This window comes from Leopardus geoffroyi, chromosome A1, assembly GCF_018350155.1.
Source record: "Leopardus geoffroyi isolate Oge1 chromosome A1, O.geoffroyi_Oge1_pat1.0, whole genome shotgun sequence".
NCBI lineage: Eukaryota > Metazoa > Chordata > Mammalia > Carnivora > Felidae > Leopardus > Leopardus geoffroyi.
In genome coordinates this window covers 81206633-81229685 of record NC_059326.1, presented here as the reverse complement: position 1 = coordinate 81229685, position 23053 = coordinate 81206633, and the positions used below count along the sequence as shown (strand labels likewise).

General features: G+C 48.6%; 1 long non-coding RNA gene across 1 annotated transcript in view; it reads right to left on the bottom strand.

The window, feature by feature from the left end:
• Positions 1–23053, bottom strand: part of LOC123599902 — a 604975-nt gene that overhangs the window by 189204 nt on the left and 392718 nt on the right. The window contains exon 3 of the long non-coding RNA XR_006713347.1: positions 12272–14151. This is a non-coding gene — a long non-coding RNA (uncharacterized LOC123599902). The remainder of the gene's footprint in view (positions 1–12271; positions 14152–23053) is intronic.

The following is a 23053-nucleotide window of genomic DNA, read 5'->3' as shown; positions in this document are numbered from 1 at the left end:
CACACACAGCCTTGTCCTCCAGACTGGACTCCGTTATGGGGATGACAGATCCATTAGAGAAGCTTCCTTCCCGTTAGAACAGGACACAGCCCCAGTCTCCTTGGCTGGGTTAGAGGGGAGCTCTCATCCTGAAAAGACCTTTAGGATTCTTCAACCCCTTCCCCTATGCGGAGCCATCTTGATTCCTTTAAAGCTTTGGAAGGGCTTTCCCCTCATTGGCTACATTTAAAACTTAAGAGACCTAACACACAAAGACAATGGATAGGCTGTGCATAAAGACAGAACTCTGATCCACAAGCTGTAGCAACTTCCCAGGAGAAGGACTCCTTCCCTGCAGGAGCCACTCCAGGAAGTAGCCTGCTCTAAGCCAGACGTGCAGGAAGCCAGCCCGTTATCTGTAAGTCAGCAGGAAGTTGACCACTATTTCTGGTAACAGTCCAGAATTGAAACGGCAACCCCCATCACAGTTGCCCCAAAAGGCCAGAGCTCGACTGTTTCCCCAACTTTTGTCCCCGCTGTCAACTCAGGACCAAGCAGATCAAGCCAGCTACGTTCCCCTGACCAATGGGGTGGGACGCCTGCTTCCAATAACGGCCCCAACTTCCCAGGCCGATACCTGCATCACGACACGCCTGTGCTGTTCCCGCCTCCACCTGCCACGAGTCTCTGCCCAACCCAAGCGATGGCAGCCGACCCCTGGCGACCGCAACCCCTGAATAGACCCTGCTCGCTCTCATGTGGGTGGTCTCCACTGGCTTCCACCAAACCAGCAGCTGGCGTGGACTCCTCCTGTTCTCTGCTAGAGGCCCCTGGACTTGGGCTCTGAAACCAGCACTGTCTTGGTGCTCTGTGCAACTCGAGATACGTGGAGGGTGCAGGCTGTGGACTCATTCACGCCCCAATATTAGTCACATGGCTGGACAGAAATTGATTTATTCACCACTCAGCGCGTACAAAAAAGAAGGCTCCGGGGCACCTGGGTGGCGCAGTCAGTTAAGCGTCCGGCTCTCGGTTTGGGCTCAGGTCATGATCTCACAGTTTCGTGGGATCCAGCCCCGCATGGGGCTCCGTGCTGGCAGCGCAGAGCCGGCTTGGGATTCTCTCTCTCCCTCTGTCTCTGCCCCTCCCCTGCTCACGCTGTCTTTGTCTCTCTCTAAATAAATAAATAAACTTAAAAGAAAAAAGAACGCTCCCAGGGCCCTAGCGAGACATTCCGTGCTTTAAATCCGCACAGCTCCACCAGATATACAAGCCTGTCTGTCCCCAACTTCTTTCCAGCTGGTGAAACTTTCTGGGGGAATCAGACGTTCAAGGAAGCAACAACCCCAACCCCCTGATTTCCACCAACACATTTCTTCACTCTGCACGACACTGCAGGCTCACAACCAGCGTGAATGCAATTTTGACATTTCAGATCCCCTGGGAAAATAGCAGTTAAACATGCAAATTCAAATCTGCAACATCTGGATGTCTTTTATACTAGCAGAAGTCCTCGGTGCTCAGCCCCTGTGTCAGCTTTAATGGCTGGTACTCTGTGTGCATAGAGATGAAACTCAACTGTGGAATCATTCTGCTCCAGGCCCGAGAACCTCCATTTCACAGCCAAACAAAACTCCAGAGATCATCTAACGGGACCCACTCACTTCAGACAAGGACGCGGAGGCCTTCGGCAAACAAAGCTACTCCACAGCAGATCTGTGGTCAGAACCCTGCTCACGGCCCGTCCATGCCACGACAGCTGCCACCAGGTCATTCGCAGCACCGACTGGACAATGTCCACCATATGTGTCATCTTTCAGTTCTATCACAAGGTTACTGACAACCAAGAGTCTCCAGCCTCCAGAGGACCTTGGTGCCGTAGCTCTCCTGAGCTTGAGCATCATGCACGGGTGTTCTCCCCAGTGTCCTGACGCTCACAGTGAGGCTGGGGGACCAGCAGCAGCTGTTAAAAGGCAGAATCTTGGGGCACCTGGGGAGGTTAGTCAGTTAAGAATCTGGCTTTTGATTCCAGCTCAGGTCATGATCTCATGGTTTGTAGGATCGAGCCCCGGGTTGGGATCTGTGCTAACAGCGTGGAACATGCTTGGGATTCTCTCTCTCCCTCTATCCCCCTCCCTCATTCATGCATGTTCTCTCTCTCTCTCTCTCAAAAATAAATATTTTTTAAAAAGGCAGAATCTCGGGAATCATCCCAGATCCACTGACCCAGAATCTGCATATCAACAAGATGCCCAGAGATTCCATGCGTTGTATTAAAGTTGGGGAAGTACTGATCTATGTAGACAACTATTTTCTTCCTTTTCCATCACTGTGGCAATTTTACCCGGTCTTCCAAACCTCTTACCATCCAGGAAGTCAGCCTAGTCTTAATCGCAGGGGAAGACTGAGAGGTAAGGCTGCAGCTGGTACCTCCACTCGAAGAACAGATGTGGCCAAGCATAAGCCATGTGTGAGGGGTGAACCACACCAGGCTGGTTCTGTTGGAGTGCAACACTCCCTCTGTCCTCATGATGCCCGAAGACATCACTGTACAGGACCAAAGAAATATAGAAACACATGCAGGAAGACTGAAAGCCCTTCCTCCTTGCCCGTCTCAGGCACCTTCCTGTCCGCAGATACAATAATGGTTAATGATGTAGTGTTTAAGGAACAATCTCCAGACACACCATCTTGCGAGAAGCACTGAGCCACAGCCTGCTGCCGATTCCACAGGCAGACGGGGAGCGAGAGTCTGCGGATGGGCCTAAACCCCACGGTGGGCCTGGTGGAGAAATCCCGTTGTGGTGGCTGACTGTGTGTGTCAGTTTGATTGGACAGGGTGCTCAGGTTAAACATTACTCCTGAGTCTGTCTGGGCCTGTATTTCTAGCTGAGACCAGCATTAGCTCCTGTGAACTCAGACACATTGCCCTTCCCAATGTGGCTGGGTGTTATCCAATCCACTGAGGGCTGGAATAGAACAAGAGGTGGAGGAAGGGAGAATCCACCCCCTTTCTGCCTGACTTCCTGGGCTGAGACATGGGTCTTCCCCTGCCCTTGAATAGGGAATTATGTCATCAGGTCTCTTGGTTCTCAGGCCTTAGGATTTAGCCTGAACTACACCACCAGCTTTCCTGGGTCTCCAGCTTGTAGATCATGAGACTTCTGTCTGTCTGTCTATCTATCTGTTATCTATCTATCTATCTATCTATTATCTATCTATCAATCATCTATCAATCAATTATCTATATCTATCTATCAATCATCTATCAATCATCTATCAAATAATTATCTATTTATCTATCATCTGTCTATCAATCATCTATCTTTCTATCTATCATCTATCCATCCATCCATCCATCCTATCTATGCACCTATCTATCCATCCATCCATCCTATCTCTCTCTATCACCTATCATCTTTCTAGCTAGCTGCTATTTATCTATAATCTATCAATTTATCTATAATCTATCAATTACCTATCTATCATCTATCTCTCTATGTATCAATCAAGATCTGTAGGCCTGTTGCACTGCACACACATCTGGCTATAGCAAATCGTACAATTTACCTATGTTAGATGCACTTGAATTCTTCATCAAGCTCTGCTGACATTTTGTCATGTACTTTTCACCTTGTGAGAAGTGAGCAGCTGTGTCTCTCCAGCTTCAGGTGTCTTTAGGCAATATATGTAAGTAAATAGCTGGGTATTTTATATGAATTGTATTATAGACTGCCTACTTTCTTGAGGCTTTCCTTCTTCACTTAAAAATACACCTGAGCATATGAATGCTCACCGCATTTTTCAGTTGAGTGCACCCCAACTCAAGTGTGTATCTACAACACCTGGAAAGCACTCTTTCAGTGTAGGATGCTAACAATCAACGATATGTACAGAAAACAAGTTGTCTCCCTGCCACCACGACAGACAGTGATCTCCTCTGCTTACATCCACACGCCATCAAACTGCTCACGGACTTGCTAATGTCTCCCCGCAGAGGGGGGCATATGGCTCAGCAACTGTAGGGATGGGCATCAGCATCGGAAGAGCTGATTCTCGGTCCCTCCTCTGCTCCTTCTCAGCCTTGTGACCTTAGGCAAGGGATTGAGTCTCTACAAGCTTTGCTTTCCGCACATGCACCACTAGTGCTGTAGGAACGATGGCCGATAATGTAGGGGGCGCTGTAGGAACGATGGCAGAAAGCATGGGGGCGCTGTAGGAATTGTGGCAGACATTGTGTAGCAAGGATTTAGCCCCATGGTAGCAGGCAATCTATGTGCTCACAAGCACTCCCTGTTATCACGGGAAAGCAGCAAAACTTTCATCCAGACGACGCACCTGTCTTAGTCCTGCCCGAGATCCTGTCTCACCTCCACTTCCACATCACCCACTTCGCTGAACACAGGCCTCTCTGTATCTGCGAGGAGCAGTGAGGTGTCATATCACATGGCTTCCGAATTATGGCCGAGACCTCTCAATCCCTTTGTGGGCAACTGCACTGAGTGTATTCCTATAGCTTGGAGGTCATCTGACTCCCGTTTGCTCTGCCAACAACAAGGTTATCAGAAGGACCTCGTCAAGGCTCGCCTTCAGCAACGTAGCAGTGGCTGCTGGCCTCATGGTTATTCTACATGAGCTGTGCACTGCTAGCTCTCGGATGCCTTGAGGAAAATCTAATCATTCTGGAAACTATGCTTAACTGTCAATAAGCAGTCTATACTGATAACGGCAGAGTCGTGAAGTGAGGCCATTCCAGGGGGTACCAGGAGCAGGAGGCCGCCTAGGAAGTGACCATGCCCCCGAGTGGACCAGGGGGCAGAGCGCCTCATCTGCCCGAACAGCCCTTCAGGTTTATCCCTCAGTTCCATCTACCTCGGGGTCCCCAGGCACAAGGGGATCCTGTTCAGGGTCCCCTTGAGCTCCCCCATAGGAAGCTGACCTGAGCAAATGACATTTACCCTCCTCCTCCCCCCCCCAGTGGGTCTTGAACTCCAGTGTGTCCCCCAAACACTGAGACCACCAGCCTTTAGAGGCTTCTGTCTGTGAAGATGCCTGATCTGTCACCTTTCCTGGCTAAGGTTCAGCAAAGGTGTCAACATCAAGAACAACCCATGCTTCTTATACTTCTCTTTCCTCTGGGCTCCTCCAGCCAAAATGACCTTGGTAACCCTGAACTCCAGTTTTGTGCCTAACACCACAGAACCCCCAGAAGCTCTCCCTAGGTCTCCAGCCTCTTAGCCACTAACATCTGCTAAGACTCTCCATTTCTTGGCCTATGGTGCTTATAAACCAGGAAAGTTTGACGATATAGCAGCGGCAGTCCAGAGCACAGAGAGCACCTTGCTGAGAACCCCATCTCCCGGGGTCTTGGCCCCTCACCTGTAGCTGCCCTTGTTGCTCTCTGATTCCTTGAAGCAAACTATAAAGCAATTTTTAAACATATTTATTTATTTTGGGGGAGAGCACAAGGCAGGGAGGGGCAGAGAGAGGGGGCACAGAGGATCCGAAGCAGGCTCTGAGCTGTCAGCACAGAGCCCAATGAGGGGCTCGAACTCACGAACCACGAGATCATGACCTGAGCCAAAGTCGGACATGCAACTGGCTGAGCCACCCAGGTGCCCCTTGTAAAGAAATTTTATTATATTTTCAAGATTATCTTGGTGAAATTTTGGCCGGCTACCCAGTACATGTTGTAAGAAGTAACAGTCCTGAAAAGCTTTTACTACTTACAGTGTAGCAGGTGCTCCATTAAACGACAAACTTAATTTCTTAAGAAAAAACAACTCAAGATCGTGGGACATAAGCAGGAACAGTTTGAGCTAAGTTACACCAACAGTCTCATAGTTGGAGGGACAGATAATGAACTCCTACTTGGAACTGTTCTCTGCTACAGATCAGGAGCGTCTGAGATACCTCAGCCAGAAGCCCAGAGACAAGTGTGGCCCCATCAAAGCGCAGTGTTAGTGGTGGGGTCTTCTCCTGTTTCTATCCTTGCCAATGTACAGGGTCTTCCTAGAAGATACAACAATCCTACCGGATGCAAGTGCTGGCCTGGCAGCATTTATAGCAAACGTGGACGCGGCCGCCTTCGGTAGGTAGAGTAGAAGCTTCTGACCACAAAATGATGCCGAGAAGCTTCTGACCACAGAACAATGTCAGGGAGAAAGGGTCACCAGTACACACCCTCTCCCACCTCCCCAGCACCTCCCCTTTGCCACAACTGTTATATGGCCACACAAATAATATAGCTTTTTTATCAAGGAGTTTACCATCCTGAGAGCAGATAACAGGTTTTATGAGCATGCAGGTGAGCAGTGGAGCCATTCGAGGGTGACTCCAGGTGGACACCATGCCGGTGAAAGCCTCCCTCGATGCCAACACAAGTACCCAAGGCCAAGCAGAGCAAAAGCTTCCTGTAACAGCTATGGAAATATCCTTCTGTACTAAAGGGATAGTGAGTGAGGGAGAAATTTTATCACCCCACTTTGCACACTCCATGGAATGTAGGCACCCTGTGAGTACCTGAACTTGAGCTAAAAGATGAGATCGCACGAGAGCCAGCTGGATTAAAGAGTGGCTGGGACATTTACGGAAAGAATGCATTAGCAGAAATAAGATCACGGCAGGGCACCCGGGGGGCTCAGTTGAATAAGCATCTGACTCTTGATTTTGGCTCAGGTCATGATCTTATGGTTTATGGGATTGAGCCCCACGTCGTGCTGACCCAGCATGAAGCCTGCTTGGGATGCTCTCTCTCTCTCTCTCTCTCTCTCTCAAAAAAATAAATAAACATTTTTTTAAAAAGGAGAAATAACATGATGGCACATTTCAGTGTTAGGACAGAAAGAGCAGAGACGAAGTTGTAGAAAAGCAGATTCGTGATGCGGAGGATGGCAAGAAAAAAGAAACAGATAAAGAAGTGAAACTCTGACAAGGTGGAAGGTTCGGAGCGCACACAATACAGGTTAAAAGTGCAAATAACTGGCCCTTTTGAAGAGAATAGAGGAAGCGCAAGAGATACGAGAGGGGAGCTACAGACCTAAATCTGCAGTTGGAAGGGAAACCTCCAACTTCAAGGAAAACCAGTAAAGGAAGACTTAGGCCCGGACACGTGCCAAATGTGTGATTTCCAAGCACAAACATTTCTATATGAAGCATGTAGATGCTCACAAAATATCGGAAGGAAGAAACCTCGGGCTGGTTTCAAAGGGAAGGCCCTCGGAAGCCGGGACGATAGGACTCCGCTGTTGGGAAGTGGGAACCGAGAGGACTCCTTGTGTGGCCGCCCTGATGCTCCTGCGTGTAGGGAACAGAAAGATGTAACTATGGAAGCAAGAGTTCAAGAAGCACACCACCACAAATTTTCTTGGAAAATCACTCAAATATTTGACCAGCTAACTGAAAGAGGAATCTAAAAATGACTCAAGAATGGAAATGCCCTAGTATACAAGGAATGGTGATAAATATTGAATCCGTTTACACATGGAATAAAATACCAGCAACTTACATAACGGTAGTCGTCCTGAGAATGATTCGCAAATTAAATGCAATACTAACCTTAATTCCAATGGCATCTTTTTGAGGAAAACAAAATGATTCTTGATTAAAAGATGTTTTTAGGAAAATAGGAATAGAAATACATTTCTCCTAACAAAGACCGACCACATCAAACCAATCACCAACCAGGCCGTGAACGGTGAGAACAGGAAAACGCCCCTGGTAAAGTCATAAGGAAGACAAGAATGCCTTCTCCCCCCAGGATGATTTAAAGGAAAATACAGTGTTGTTCTTATTTGCAGAAAATATGATTATCTACTCAGAAATCTAGAAAAATCAACTGAAACACATTAGGCAAACACATTTATTATAAAGTGGGTAAAAATATGAATATTTCATTCATAGAAAAGAATGCAAATAGCTTTTCTATTGTGAAAATATATAACATATAATTTGCTATTTTAACCATTTTTAAGTGTGCAGTGCAGTATGAAAATTGCTTTAATATATGAAATGAAGTTCAATCTCACTGTAATATGAGAAAAGCAAATTCAAACGACACAGGAACCATTTTTCACTTCTTAGGCAAAGAGTGTAAACTCCTTAAACTTCACAGAGCAATAAACATAAATGTATAATGTATAAACATAAATATATGGCGATAAATATAAACATTCCGAATGTGCCCTCCCTGTGACCTGGCACTTCCTCTCCCAGGAACTTAGAGATATTCACGAGTGTGAAAAATGATGTCATTTTCCACAGAGGTGTCTGAAATAGCAAAGGGTTGGGAGAAACGAAAAGTCCATCCGAGGGGACTGGTTAAATACACTGGGGCAGGCAGTTGCCGGAAGCAGAGCAGCAGGTGCAGAAGGCGGGCAAGTGGATTGCCCTACCCTGACAATAACACAAAGCCAATGATCTACAAATGTGCCTTTTCTTGAGCCCATCAGAGCACTGAGGTTTCAGGTCAACCAACAGCAGCCTGCTACGTAAGCAGAGACAGGTGCTTCCATGGAGACAAGACAAGACCTGTGACTCACCACGGTCAGGGTGCAGAAAGAAGATGGGGCTCCCCAGGGTAGGATGGGTAATGAGAACTCAGCTACAGGTGTTAACAAACGGCCTAAGGCTGAGTGTGGGATAACATGAGTATAAAATGTTGTCACTCCCAGGGCACAGATGAAAACCCGTCGTGGCTGGGGGAGGGTAAAGGAAGAGGCTCAATTCTCTGGGAACGGACAGAAAGCCAACTGGGATCTGGACCATTAGAGGTCTTCTGCTGCGTCCCGGGGAAGCTCCCCTCCCAAGACCCAGGAGGCAGTTCCTGCCAAGACGGAGTCTGCACCAAACAAGAGAAGGTCTTGACTCCCAACGTCAGGCTGGCCGGTGCTGTATGGAAAGCTTGGTGGTCCACCCGGGGGGGAGAGGCAAGTATGTTTGCGAGAGACCCACTGGAGGCATGGTTACAAGAGGTTTAAGACTGAGAATGAAGTGGACGCCAAGAAAGTTTTTCTGGCAAAGTAGCCCCCGCCCTCAGGTAAAGCTAGAGGAATGCTGGTGGTTGCACGGAGAGTAACCATAGCAACAACAAATCCCAAAGTCAACTCGGATCAGGTAGACTCAACCCTAAAATTACTGGCCAAGCGGAAAAAGGGGTGCTCCTTTTTCCACACATAAACATAATTAACTCAGTACTGTGTCCACATGTACTATCTTGCTCTCAACCAAAAAGTACAAGACATACAAGAGAAGGAAGGGAAGGAGGGAGGGAGGGAGGAGAGAAGAGTGGAGGGAGGGAGGGAGGAGGGGGAAGGAGGGGGGAGGAAGGAAGGGACTATACTCACTGTCAGAAAATAAAGCAGTCAACAGAATGAGAGGCAGGTGTGACCCAAATGTTGAAACTATCAGACACCAAGAATTTAAATAACTGTGATTAACACTTGAAAGGCACTAATAGAAAAGGTAAACAACATGCATGAACAGATGAAGAGTTTCAGCTGGCAGATGAAAATGGTAACAGAATGAAATGAAAAAAGTATAGTAACAGAGTTAAAGATGTGATAATTATAGGCTCAAAAACAAAGTATTTTTAATATGTTTAAGTAAATAAAAAATACTAAAATATGAGGAAAAAAACCCCAGATGTCATAAAGACTGGAAAACAACCAAATAGAACCAAATAGAGACTAATGGAAGATATCATCCCACAGATTGAAGAACCCCATGATTCAATACATAATAATTAAAAAGAAATCCATACCTAGATTCAGCATAACACAGCAACAGAAGGAGAAAAACAAGAGAAGGTCTTAAAAGCACCAGTGAGAAAGGACAGACTGCAGAGGAGGGACTGACAGCTTACTCATCAGAACAATGGAAATCAGGCGACTGGAATCATATCTTCAACTACCGAGGGCAAACCTCAACCTCAAATACTGCACCCAGCAAGACCACTCACTGTTTGAGGACAGGGGAGAAACAAAGGCACTGTTAGATGACCATAAACAGAGGGTTTGATGTCACACAGAAGGCGTGTGATCCCAGTGACATGGTCTGAAATGAAGGAGGAGACAGAGGACACAAAATGTGGTAAATATGTGGGGAAATCCAAGCAAACGCTGACTGTGTAAAAACAATAGTTACGTGTGATGAGTTTAAAAAGAAAACAGTCAAGCTTGCAGTGAAATCAATCACAGCGGTAGCATGCAAATCAGGATGGAGAGAGGCAGTTAACGTGTTCTGAGTTGTAAAGGTGTCAACGAAGGGTGAAGCTACTGGCTAATCCAGACTCTGGTAAGTTAATTTTTCTTGTGTTGATGCCCATGAGAAAAACTAAAGAACAGAAACAGAATTAGTAACTACCAAATTAGCAGAGGGAGGAAAATAAACATCAGGAAAAAGATGTGATAAATCTAAAGCAATCCAAGGAAGGAAATAAAAAGAAACCTAAAATAGGCGTGTATTCTTATTGTCAGGCGGCACGACAAATCACCTTGAACTTGGTTCACACCCTTTCTTCTCACAGGCTCTGTGGGTCAGGAGTCTGGATGTGGGTTAGCAGGGTCCTGTGCTCAGGCCCCAGCGGGCTGGAATCCCGGTGCTGGCTGGGGCCACACTCCCATGTGAGCCCCAGCCTTTTTCCCGCACTCCCACAAGAGACTGGGTTGTTGAGAGAACTGAGGTCTGTGAGGTTCTAGGACTGAGTCCCCACTGCCCTGTTGGCTGGAGACCGCCCTCAGATCCCAGCCTCCAGGGCCCGCAAGGGTGGCAACCCAACTCCTCTCTGGGGAGATGGGGTAGTGTAGGACGTAACCCCACCCACTCACCAATCTCTAACGTGTCTTTGCAGCAGGGAAGCTTGAGGGACACAGAGAGCTGTGTCCACCACAGTGTGGAAGATACAGAAAGTATAAGGCTGAACACAAATTGAAATACATCAAGAATTACAAGAAACTATCATTACATGTAATTATAACATGAAAGAAAGAGAAGGTTGATTCCTTTTGCATAAATTACTGTTCCTTATGCATGTGATCCAAGTGTATACTCCACGCCTGTATCTTGTATTGGGAATTTTATAGTCATTAGCAATTTCCACATTGTTAAACTGCTTCAAAAAATTTTCAACAGACTCAACAGATTCAAAAATTTCAACAATATATGTATCATAATTGATAAAGTTATTCCCCCTCTTTTTTTTTTTTTTTTTTTTTTTACCAATCTTTGTCTATTCCAAATGAATGATCATGTATATTTTCAGGTATTTGGTTTTTCTCCTTAGGAAAAAATTCCAATTCCTCAGAGTGGAATTCATAGGTCAAAGGTCATTTTGGTGACACAAAATAAATGGCAAATCCTTTCCAAGAATATTCCCGCCCTCAACGATCTGAAAGTACCAGTTACACTGCAAGCTTGGGCACACTGCAAATCCACACTTTTATCAAACAACAGCTGATTCATATTTTAAAATATCAACAGGACAGGAATTCATAGAATAGCAAAATAATGGGCAGTTCTCAGGTCACAGCCCTTCCCTCACCTGTGACTGTGGGCTGTTTGCATGGCAGGAGCTGCCTGAGAGGCGCCCTCCCCACTGCTGGGCCCAAGGCACTGGGGCCCCAGAAGATTCCGGAGCGCAGGCCTGGGCAGGTCAGGCCATGTCTCCCCACTCTTCAAACCACCTGCTCCAGGAGCCCAGTGGTACACCGTGGGGCCAGCCCTTACCTGCCGCATTCAACTTTTGTAGGTACAAGCCATCGGTTTGGTTTAATCCACACCCCTCCCTGTCCTTCCTGAAGGCCTGTCCCACACAGGACTCTCGGGGGCCCTGCCCCTGAAGTTCAAGCCCCTGTGGCACCCACTGCTCCCCCTGCCCCCCTGTCCCTGTCATGCCCGGTTTGCTCCAGCTTTTCACTCTATTCACTGTGCTCTTTTTTCTTTTTTATGACCCAATCCACCCAATTCCAGTGGTTCTTTAACTTATTTATTTCCTGGACCCCTCACCTGTTTTTTACATCATGAAACAAAAATAGGAGATTCTCTTCACCCCCACCAGAATACACACACCCAAGCAGGCGAATCTAACTCTTGTCTGAAAACTCAGGACTTCGAGGAACCAGAAAAATGATAGGAACATTCTGTGAATTCTGGAGACGGAGTCCCCCCAACTAACACAATGAACACGCACATGACTGTCCTACAGCACCCCGCACATCACAGAGCCTTCCTGACAGCGCAGCACCCGCGGAAAGCCCGGGTCTCAGGGAGCAAGGGCGTGTGCACCTGCACTTACCGGACGGAGAAGGTGCTCAGGCGGTGTGTCCGTTAATCCTCAGCTGCAGAGAACAGTCAGGTGCCCATGCCAGCGGCTCGCCTCTCAGATGATTGCAATTTGTAATCCAAATCCAAGTCGACCTCGACTGATATGTTGATCCAGGGTTCACTGTTCCTGGGGTTGAGAGGTTGATAAGGAAGCCAGAAAGGTGCAGGTGCGTTAGTCATTGGGCTAAGGACACTTTTCTCTACTTCTTCTGGATTTTAGCAGGAGAGAGGAGGGGTCCTAAAGGATGAAATTGTCCAAGAACCAATGACAGGAAGGACCCGGCCTTCTCCAGGGAGCGCACCTGTTCTCACACCTCACTCCCGGAGAAATAGGCCTGGTTAACCGGGAGAAGAAAGAAGCACAAAACGCGGTAAAGAACGCCTCCCTCAGGCACCGCGGGCCGCGTGCAGAGTTGGTGGGAGACAGGAGGCGGTGCTTAAAAGATGAGTCCCGCTGACTGGTGTCCGTTCCAGAATGGGCTCTGAGGAGCAGGCACAGCTCAGAGCGTCCCTTTCATCACACCCTCACACTGAGCAGCTGCCTTGGAACTTTCATGCCAAGTAACGGCCAACGTGTCTCGATGACACTTGTTTCTTTGAACAGCTCTGCATTTTGTGCAAACGGGTCCTTGATCTGCAGCTACTTCCTACTCGGTGTGTTTTTGACTCTGTCCTGGTCGTTCTCTGTGGACAGTCCAGGCCTGGAAATGCCACAGTGTCCACGGCAAGGTCCCGCCCCCAATGTCACTGCACGTGTGTTGCTGGCAGGTGGACACTACACGGCCCGCGTTCACGGTCCCCTCGGGACTTCTCTTGCTCTAACAGCATCATGGGGAAGCACGTCTTCCTCGGCCTCTGCTCCCGTGTCCTTCACGGCGCTGCTGTTCTGCAGACTGGAAACCGCACAGGGGACAGACCGCTTTCCTTACAACCAGTGCATCTAGTGACCTGGGTCACCTGGTTATAGCAACCCGGCTATCGATAGGCTTGTCATTTAGTAGGGATGACTTCAGATCCACATCCCGTCCTGGAGGAGGCCAGGCTGGCTTCCGCAAACCCAACGGTCTATTCTCCTTTGTACCGTCCTTCATGGAAACGATGGCCACAGTTTGAAGGTGCCTTAGGAAGGATCCTGGGTGTCTGGGGAAGCTTGTGTCTATGGGGTGCTTTGGGGTCCCCCAGGGGGTGCAGGAGAGTCCCTGCATGAGGTGGGACTGTGTTGTCTCCACTGAAGACAGTGCATGGATGAGCTTTTCACCTGCTTTTGCTTTTAACCTACTAATGCCTTTCATGGTGGTGTCTGATCAGCCTGTTTTGTTTCTGCGTCCCTAAATAAACAAGGAAAAAGCTCCAGAAATGGAAGGCAGAGTGTGGCCCACTAGCCCGACCTTGCAGGTGTGTCTTAGGGACGTGTGCAGTGGAGCCCTGTGTGACAAAAGGCCTTCGTGGACATGCGACTCAGTATGTGACCTCAGCGTGCACAATGAAAGAAAGCAGGGCTCCTGGGGCCCATGCAGACAGAAGCGACCTCATCCCAAAGCTGGTAGTGGGTGCGAAGGCCTGGGAACAGCGGGAACAGACCACAAGGATCGGGACCTCGGGTCGGGCACAGACGCCCCAGGATGCTGGCGCACGGCACCTGCATCACGTGCGCGCTGATGGACCCGAGGGAGTCCCGGGGGGAATGCCCTGGTTTCTCGATGACATTTCTTGACAAAGGTGGTGCCCACCTCCTCGTGCCTTCAAGACCAGCTTCGAGTTAGGCTGAGGGGCGGCTGGGCTGCAGACCAGTTGGGTCCACTGTGCTGGATGCGGCAGGCGGGCAGGCAGCATAGCGGTGGCGGGCAGGGCCTACAGAATGAAAAGCAAAGACTGTGTTAAGTGCCAGGAAGTCACTTTGGGGAGGCAAATTCGCGTGCCTCCTTTAAATTTTGTTTTAATGTTTATTCACTGTTTTTTAATGTTTATTTTTTTTGAGAGAGAGACAGAGCATGAGTGGGGGAGGGGCAGAGAGAGGGAAACAGAATCTGAAACAGGCTCCAGGCTCTGAGCTATCAGCACAGAGCCCGACGCGGGGCTCGAACTCACAAACCGTGAGATCATGACCCGAGCTGAAGTCGGATGCCCAACCGACTGAGCCACCTAGGCACCCTAATGTTTATTGATTTTTGAGAGACAGAGAGAGAGCTTGAGCGGGGGAGGGGCAGAGAAAAAGGGAGACAGAATCCAAAGCAGACTCCAGGCTCCGAGCTGTCAGCACAGAGCCCAATGCCAATGCAGGTCTCAAACCCACAAACCGTGAGATCATGACCCAAGCTGAAGTCAGACACCCAACCGATTGAGCCACCCAGGCGCCCCAATGTTTATTTATTTTTGAGAGACAGAGACAGAGCTTGAGCGGGGGAGGGGCAGAGAGAGGGAGACATAGAATCCGAAACAGGCTCTAGGCTCCGAGCTGTCAGCACAGAGCCTGACGTGGGGCTCAAACTCACAGACCCTGAGATCATGACCTGAGACGAAGTCGGACACTTAACTGACTGAGCCACCCAGGCGCCCCAACACGTGCCTCCTTTAAAAGGAGGTTAAGTTGGGGTGCCTGGGTGGCTCAGTTGGTTAAATGCCTGACTCTTGATTTCTGCTCAGGTCATGATCTCACAGTTGGGAGACTGAGCCTCATGTCAGGCTCTGTGCTGAGAGCACAGAGGCTGCTTCAGATTCTCTGCCCCTCTTCTTGTGCACACATGCTGTCTCTCCCTCCCTCTCAAAATAAACCTTTTTATACAAATTAAAAAACTGAAAAGAGGTTAACTCGAAGCTAATGATGAGGGACCACAAGGCAACCTGAAGGCCAAGCACAAGCTAGCATCCCCCCACCCCGCCCCCCAGACTGCCCCCCACTTCGCCCCCCATCCCGCCCCAGCTGGGATGTGTGTGACATTGCTCAGGCACTCCTGGCTGCCCAAGGACAAAGGAAAGGACAGAAAACAAATGGTTAAACTGATAGCTTCTCCACCAGTTCACAAATATCTTAGTAAATCACAAGAAAAAGGCAATCTTATCAGTAGCCTGATCTCCAGAGACCTACAGACTCAGTTTCCTCTAGCCCCAGCATCACCCTCCCCTCCACAGTGATGTGGGGAACAAAGGCAGAAGGAATTGGCAGATGAAATTGAATTTCCTTATAACCTGCAGCCCATTGGCAAATACCTGAGGCAAATCCAGAGTAGAACATTTCTCCAGGAACCTCCTACTGTCTTAATGCTAATGCTTTGCTGGAGGGAAAACAACCTTAGCTTGACCATAGCCAGCCTCCAGTACCCTGTGTCCTTAGCGTGGAAAATCCCTTTAAGAAACTTCCTCTTGACTGTACCTCCTCCCCCAACCCCACAGTATAGAAGCAGTCACTCTTCACGGCCCCAGTGCAGCTCTTCCTGCCCCCGGGGCCTGTCCCTGTGCTTTACTAAAATCACCTTTTTGCACCAAAGATGTCTTCAAGAATCCCTTCTTTGCCGTCAGCTCCGGACCTCCCCATCACCCCAGAACCTCATCAGTAACACCTTGCGCCCTACAGAGAAGAGATTCCAAGAGTAGCTGCCTGAACATCCTTGCTCAGCCTAAGGGCGGGGATGTGAACAGAGAGACATCATGGAAGCTTTTGGAGCAGCCACAGCTTCCAGTTCGAACCACGATAAAGATTAGAACATTTCAGGCCTGGCCGCAGGAATCTGCAGCCAGAAAAGGAAGGAGTTTCTGTGGACAACTGTGTCCCTCAAACTATGAAGAGGTCAGAAAATGCACGAGAATGAAAGATGGCAAAAGTTTCATTGTATTTTTTTTTAAATTTTTTTAATGTTTATTTTTGAGAGACAGACAGAGCACAAGCTGGGGAGGGGCAGAGAGAGAGGGAGACACAGAATCCGAAGCAGCTCCAGGCTCCGAGCTGCCAGCACAGAGCCCGACGCAGGGCTCGAACCCACAAACCGTGAGATCGTGACCTGAGCCAAAGTCGGATGCTTAATGGACCGAGCCTCCCGGGCGCCCCATAATTTTCCTTGTTTTTAAGAAGGTCTGGGACGACTGTCCAAACGGAAGACACAGAGAACTATGGGAAAAAACACTGAAGCAGTGACCCCATGTAACAGAGCGCCAAGAATGACAATGTGCCTGGGGAGAATTCACAAGAAGACTCTCAATGCTCCTGAAGACACGAAGTAAACTTGAGAGAATGACGAGTAAAGTTTGCTGTTTGAAACAAGACGATGCGTAAGTCACAGACGGGCACCCTGCTTCCTAAGCGATTCTACATGTTTAATGTCAAAAGCTCCACCAAGGGATTCTTCTCTTTTGTTTGAGGGGGGAGAATGAGATACGCTGGATTCATATGGAAAAATAAACACCCAAGACTGGCCGATGGTATCATTTGCTTTTAGAAAGGGAATAAGGGGGACGAGTCCTCACAGCATGCCGTAAAGATACTAAATATTGCAGTGTTTGTATCAGAATACACAGATCCGTGATGGCTCTGAAAATCTACAAAGAGACCCAAGTACATGCAGGAATTTGGTAAGTGATAAAGGTGACATTTCAAATAGCGGAGGGAAAGGTGGGTCTAAGCTGCGTGGAAACAGCGGGTACTCGGCAGTCTCACCTTTAACCAGGTTACGTCGCAAGTAGGCCAAAATTTTGGACATAATAAATGAAATCTTAAGACGAATAGGATACTTTTTAGAGGACAATATCAAAATAAGGTCTGTGTAACTGACGACATCTGGAAAAAGGAAAGACTGAGCAACCTGGCTTCACAATAAAGAACAACTGTGAATGACGCCAGCACCCAGAAACAAAATGAAAAGACAAAGGAGAACCTGGGAGCAATGTCTGTAACTTAATCGCAGAAAAGTCCATTTCCTTAAGCTATAAAGGCTCTTATAAATCAATTAGAAAAGAAACATTTCCAATTCAGTGGAAGTGTCCAGCGTCTGTAGGTAGTGAAGTCACAGGAAGGAAACATAAACGGGTGGTCAGCATTTGCAAAGATGTTCGGCCGCACTCAGAGAAGTGCTGATTACGGCTAAAATGACACATTCTTGGGGCGCCTGGGTGGCTCAGTCAGCTAAGCGTCCGACTTCAGCTCGGGTCACGATCTCGCGGTCTGTGAGTTCGAGCCCCGCGTTGGGCTCTGGGCTGATGGCTCAGAGCCTGGAGCCTGCTTCCAATTCTGTGTCTCCCTCTCTCTCTGCCCCTCCCCCGTTCATGCTCTGTCTCTCTCTGTCTCAAAAATAAATAAACATTAAAAAAAAAATTTTAAATGACGTATCCTTGTCTGCCTGGGATTGGCAAGGTCCTGACAAGGGTGTGGAGAGACAAGGACTCTAGTCTGTTGGGCGTGTCCACCAGCACAACTAATATAGGAAGCAACTTGGCAATACACACGAAAATTTTAAAAACGCTTGTAAACTACTGAAGGCAATTTCACTCTTAGAAATGTGTCCCTCAGGTATGCACGCTAGTCATTATTTTTATTTCAAAATATTGGAACACTCAGTCAGTAGCAGAGAGTTGGTTAAACAAATTACAGTTCATTCATCCAAGGGAATGAGTCTGTCATCATCAAAGAGAATAAAAAGTCTCTCGGATCTTGACCAGCTTAGGCTTTGAGATAAACATCCAGGCAAAACATGATGTGTTACGAGGTGCTACCGTTCGTGTGTACAAACGGAGAAGAGAATACAAAAGTATTCCTTTGCCTGTATGTGGTGCACATCCGTGAGATGCCTGTGACAGTGTCACCCCGGATGCGGATGCGTGGGGAGAGAAGGCGGTGGGGTGCGACGGGGGTGAGAGAAACTTCCAGCATCTAAAACTGGAAGACTTAAAAGTAATAAAAGCTGTAACTGATGCAGAATTGATTTTGACTTTGGACCCTGCTTCTGTGCTCAGCCCCCACCCCTTCAAGATTTCCTCTCTTTCTCCATTTTCTTGTTTTCTTATCTATTTCTCACCCCCAAACCTATACTTTTTCAGGAACGGAAGTAAGCCTTAGGGGTCTTCACATCAGCCCTGTTTCTACGATGCCGGAATGTTGACTGGCAGATAGCCCCTAGGGAAACATTACTGGAAGAAGGGTCTATCTTTCTCCATTTTTTTGTTTGTTTGTTTGTTTTAAATGCCTGATTGACTCAACTGTGGCCCTTTAAGGAGATGCCAGCAGTCAAGCCCAGTAACTGGTGATTCACCCTAAGCTGGCACGCTCCCCACAGGCGCAGAGTCACCAGGCACTGGGGGTGGGGTGGGGATGATCAGTGGATCTTTCTTCCCCTAAATTAACTTTCTGCATCCTAAGTGATGATTATGTCCAGATGGGGATTCAAAGAAAATCTGCAAATTTCAGGACAGCAGGTGCAAGGAGTCAGAGTGGTTTCACGGAGCCAAGATAAACTGACTCTGTCTTCTGCCACGTTTGCTTTCTGTCTCTGTGCCCCGGCTCTGCTGGCTTCGGAGCCTTCATTCTCAGAGCCGCTGGGAGCATGGTGTCGGGGTTCCTGGCACACGTGGCCGTGCTTGCCCGTCTCCGGGTCTCGGGTGCAGGTACGTGTGTCAGAGGGGACATCTTACCTGGCTAGGGCTCGGCCAGGCGGGCCGTCAGGAGTGGGCGGCAAGGGGGCTGGCAGGAAAACAAGGTAGTTTGTGCTGGGGTCATCTTGCTCCCACTGGCAAGGGCCAGTCGTTAGAGTTTTAGGAATTTTTGGAGCTGCTTGTTAAACTGGGCCATTATTAAAAATCAACTTCTACAAACTCATAGTTAACCAAGTTACACTGAAACCACAGGCAGTGACAATTCAAAGCCATCCCTCCTAATGACACCTTGTTCTTACCTCTGCTCCCCTGTAACTAACCGCACACGGGTGTGCAGCCACTAAGCATCTCTTCCCAGCCCACGTTCAGGGCCCTGCCTTTCCACCATGGAAAGTGGCCCACACCACAGGCAGTGAGCCCAGTCCTGGCACAGCACGGGCCAAGCCCCATCGGGAGGGCGGGAGGGGGGCCGAGGAAGGCGGTGGCGGGAGAGACCCAGGGTCTCGGGGCTGGAGGTCTGTGTGCTGTCACATTTAGAAGGGCTCTGCCCTCATCTGAGGGGCATGCCATCCATGGCCTCTCCCCATTCCCATCGTCCTTCCCACTGAGTCTGAACATGGCCCACTTCGCTTTGCTTTCCCCAGTGCTCTCCACACCTTGCTCCCAGCTCGATCGTAAAGGCATGGAGGCACACAGAAGGCTGGCCCAGGTGTGGGGCTGCGTGGCCGACCCCTCTGTCAGCAGGCTGTACTTAAGGGCTTAGGGGGTCTACACTCAGAGTGCATGTAGGATGGCCTCTCTTGGGAAAACAGCCACACTGGGTGCTACACTACTTACTCCTGGGGAACAATTCTCCTGCAAACGATTTTATAACAGTCGAGTCTCCTCCCCACACCTTCTTATAAACTTGTATTGCATTAATGTAACATCCTGCTGGGATGGCCGATCACCTCACGGTTACATGGCACCATTTTGGTCTTGGATCTCCCTACATGGCATCACCAGAGAGATTTTTCTGACAGCCACACTCCTGTTTCCCTCCTGCCGTGATGCCCGTGAGGACTCATATTCAATGACGCTTAGGCCCCAGGAAGGTTGTTCTTGTGTTTCATACAAGGTCACCTGCTTAGGGGTTCTTCTGGGGGAAGAGGCTGAAAGTCACTGGCCAAATCTCCACTTTCCTTTTTTTTTTTTTTTTTTTTTTTTAATTATTTTTTTTTCAACGTTTATTTATTTTTGGGACAGAGAGAGACAGAGCATGAACGGGGGAGGGGCAGAGAGAGAGGGAGACACAGAATCGGAAACAGGCTCCAGGCTCTGAGCCATCAGCCCAGAGCCCGACGCGGGGCTCGAACTCACGGACTGCGAGATCGTGACCTGGCTGAAGTCGGACGCTTAACCGACTGCGCCACCCAGGCGCCCCTCCTTCTTTTTAAAATTAACTGAACCAGGATTTTTGGCTGGGCACAGTGTGGCAATATCTCCCAGACTCCCTTGCAACTGTGTGGCCATGTAAGCAAGGTTTTCCCCATAAAATATAAGGGTTCCATGTAGTGTCTTTGAAAGGGAAGGAGTGTACCTTTTTTCTATCTCCCCTCCATCCCACAGCTTGGAACACGAGTTTGATGTCAGAGCCCCAGCAGACATTTTGGACCGTGACAGCAAGGCCAACCCCAGGGATGATAAAGCAGAAATCTGTAAAGATTTCTTCTCTCTTCTTATTTTATTTTTAGTCTCTATTACTTGGCACTAAACCTAGTTGTAAGTACTTCTTATTAGCTCCATGCCCAAGGCTAATGGCTTGCCTTGGGGGTGTTTATTAAATTATTCTCAATCCTCAGTTCTTCCCAGAGTCGATCAAAGAGTTCTCCTAGCCCGTGTTGTCTTCCCACCACATATACAGAGTTGTTTTTGATTCTCTGGTTTCTCTGTTTTTCACACATTTCTTCAGAAGAGTAAGCTACCAGGTACATGACCCATCCTGTCCCCCTCGGTGCTCTCTCCCTCTCCTCTTCACAGATGGTGTCCAGCCTTCTTTCCTTCCTGTTCCCAGACTCAAGCCCTGAGAGAGGGCAGTGTATTTCAGCTCACATCAAAAGGTCTGCGTCATTAAATCTCAGTGGGGAGTGCTGGCTGGTGATAGCCACAAGACCCGGACTTGAGTAAAGAGATTCAGCCTACCAAATTTAGACAAGGACGGTCTATATTTAGTTCCGATCTTGAATAGGAAAAAAACTCAGCCTGAAAATTTATAGATTAAATAAAAAAATAGAGAAGTTTTCTTTGCGCCTGTGCTGAACTGGCAGGCCCAGCGACACTATTATGCGTATGTGGTCACCAGTAAATGCCTACGTGGGTGCGTAGAGTCCTGGGCATCGCAGTCTGATTCTAATGTCTGCCGGGGAGGACAGGAAACTATCCACAATAATCACAGCAACTCACTCTACTGAAGCAAGCACTGCCGGGCCAGACCTGCCTCACCCAACCTCACCGCAACACTGGGCTGTAGACCCACACGAACGAATCCCATTTTACAGATGATGCCACTGGTGCACAGAGGGTTTGAGTAACTCTCCCAATGTCACAGAGCAGCAGTGACAGGGCCAGGGCTGGAATCAGAGCCTCGTCTCTTAAACATTCTGCTCGACTTCATCTTTATGTAGGGAGCTCTTTCTGTCTCCAGGAATCCTCAGTATTATTCAGATTCTGCATGTGCGAATTTGCCTACTTGTTAAAATTTATTGTAACCCCGAAGTCATTCATCACCGTGCTTTTGTGGTCACCCACTGACAGGTGCAGACCGGTGGAAAATCTGAGTCACCTAATGTGCGTGTTCCCAGCTGAGGTCTAATGGGGCAGAGCCCTGACTTCCTCTCTCAGCTCCCAATCCAGAGTGAGCATCCTTTTTGCAGTCTTCAGTGCCACGTTTCCCAATGGTTGTGCTTTGTGTTGGCGACTTCACTGTTTGAAGCGGACCCTCAGCATGGTGCTGAGATGCTGTCTGTGGCCCCTGGGTGCGAGACAGCCAGGGCTTGTGTGTGCCTTAGGTGGACTTCCTTCAGGCACAAGACACAGTGCTGGTGGCACAAGTTCCACGTTAATGAATCAACAGCACAGGTTAAGTAAGGTGTCTTTCAATAGAGACACATTAAGTACCATTATGTGTTTTGATCAGTTATGAAAACGTTGTGACCAGAGGCTCGCAGGAACCTGACCCTGTATCTCCCCAAGAGCAGTGGCTCAGCGTTTGGTAGTTCAGAGTTCATGGTGACTTTATAAAGGTCACTGCTGTGAACAATGGGGCCTGCAGGTACTCGGCAGGTGTCTGCAGGGACAGTGTTCTACCTTCTAGTCCAAAGCTCTCTCTGGTTGCTCCTCTCCTCTGCCCACAGCAAGGGGGAGTCTATGGGGAAAGCCCTTCTGCTCCTTTTATGTTCCTGAAATAAGCAGGACTCGGTCGTCACCTTCTGCTCTGGTCTGATCACCGCCAGCTGGTTTATGAGCTATGGCTCAGGATGCCCAGTGCTTCCCATGTGCCAGAAGACACAGGGGCCTTGGGTAGGAGAGTAGGTGAGGACACTGGCAGACACAGTGCCCAGGGTGACCTTGTGATTTGTCCCGTTAAGTTTGGGGACTCCCTGGGATAGGAGGGCATATTTATGTTTGCCTCTAAACCAGGGAATAAATTTCCAAGCCAGTGAAAAGTAAACCATCCTGTCTAGAACGTGATGAGGGAAGGAGGTATTCAAGGAAACCACATATGGGATGACTCGAGAGTCGGTCTCAATGCCACACAGGAATCACCCGCTTCTAAAGATGCAAGACATGGGAGGGATACAGGAAACACTGTGCAGATAGTAAATGGGTGCAGCTGAATCTTCCGCTGGTAGAGTCAGGGCTTCACCGAACTAAGTGTGGATGCAACACAGGTGGAAGATACAGGTGTACCAGCCCATCTCCTAACGGGGTCCTTGTGGGCAGGGCCACATTCCCTGGACAAAGAGTCCAGCTCCGTACTCCCTCCCAAAGCTGGCTCCCAGGAAAAGGCACACAAATCACCGAACCATTACACTGGGATGGTGGGAGCTGAAATGAACACTGTCAGTTGGTCACAGGGGAAACCTGAGGGAGTGAGGTGACAAGGGATGGAGTTGTGGAGCTCGTGAGCAACAGAGCC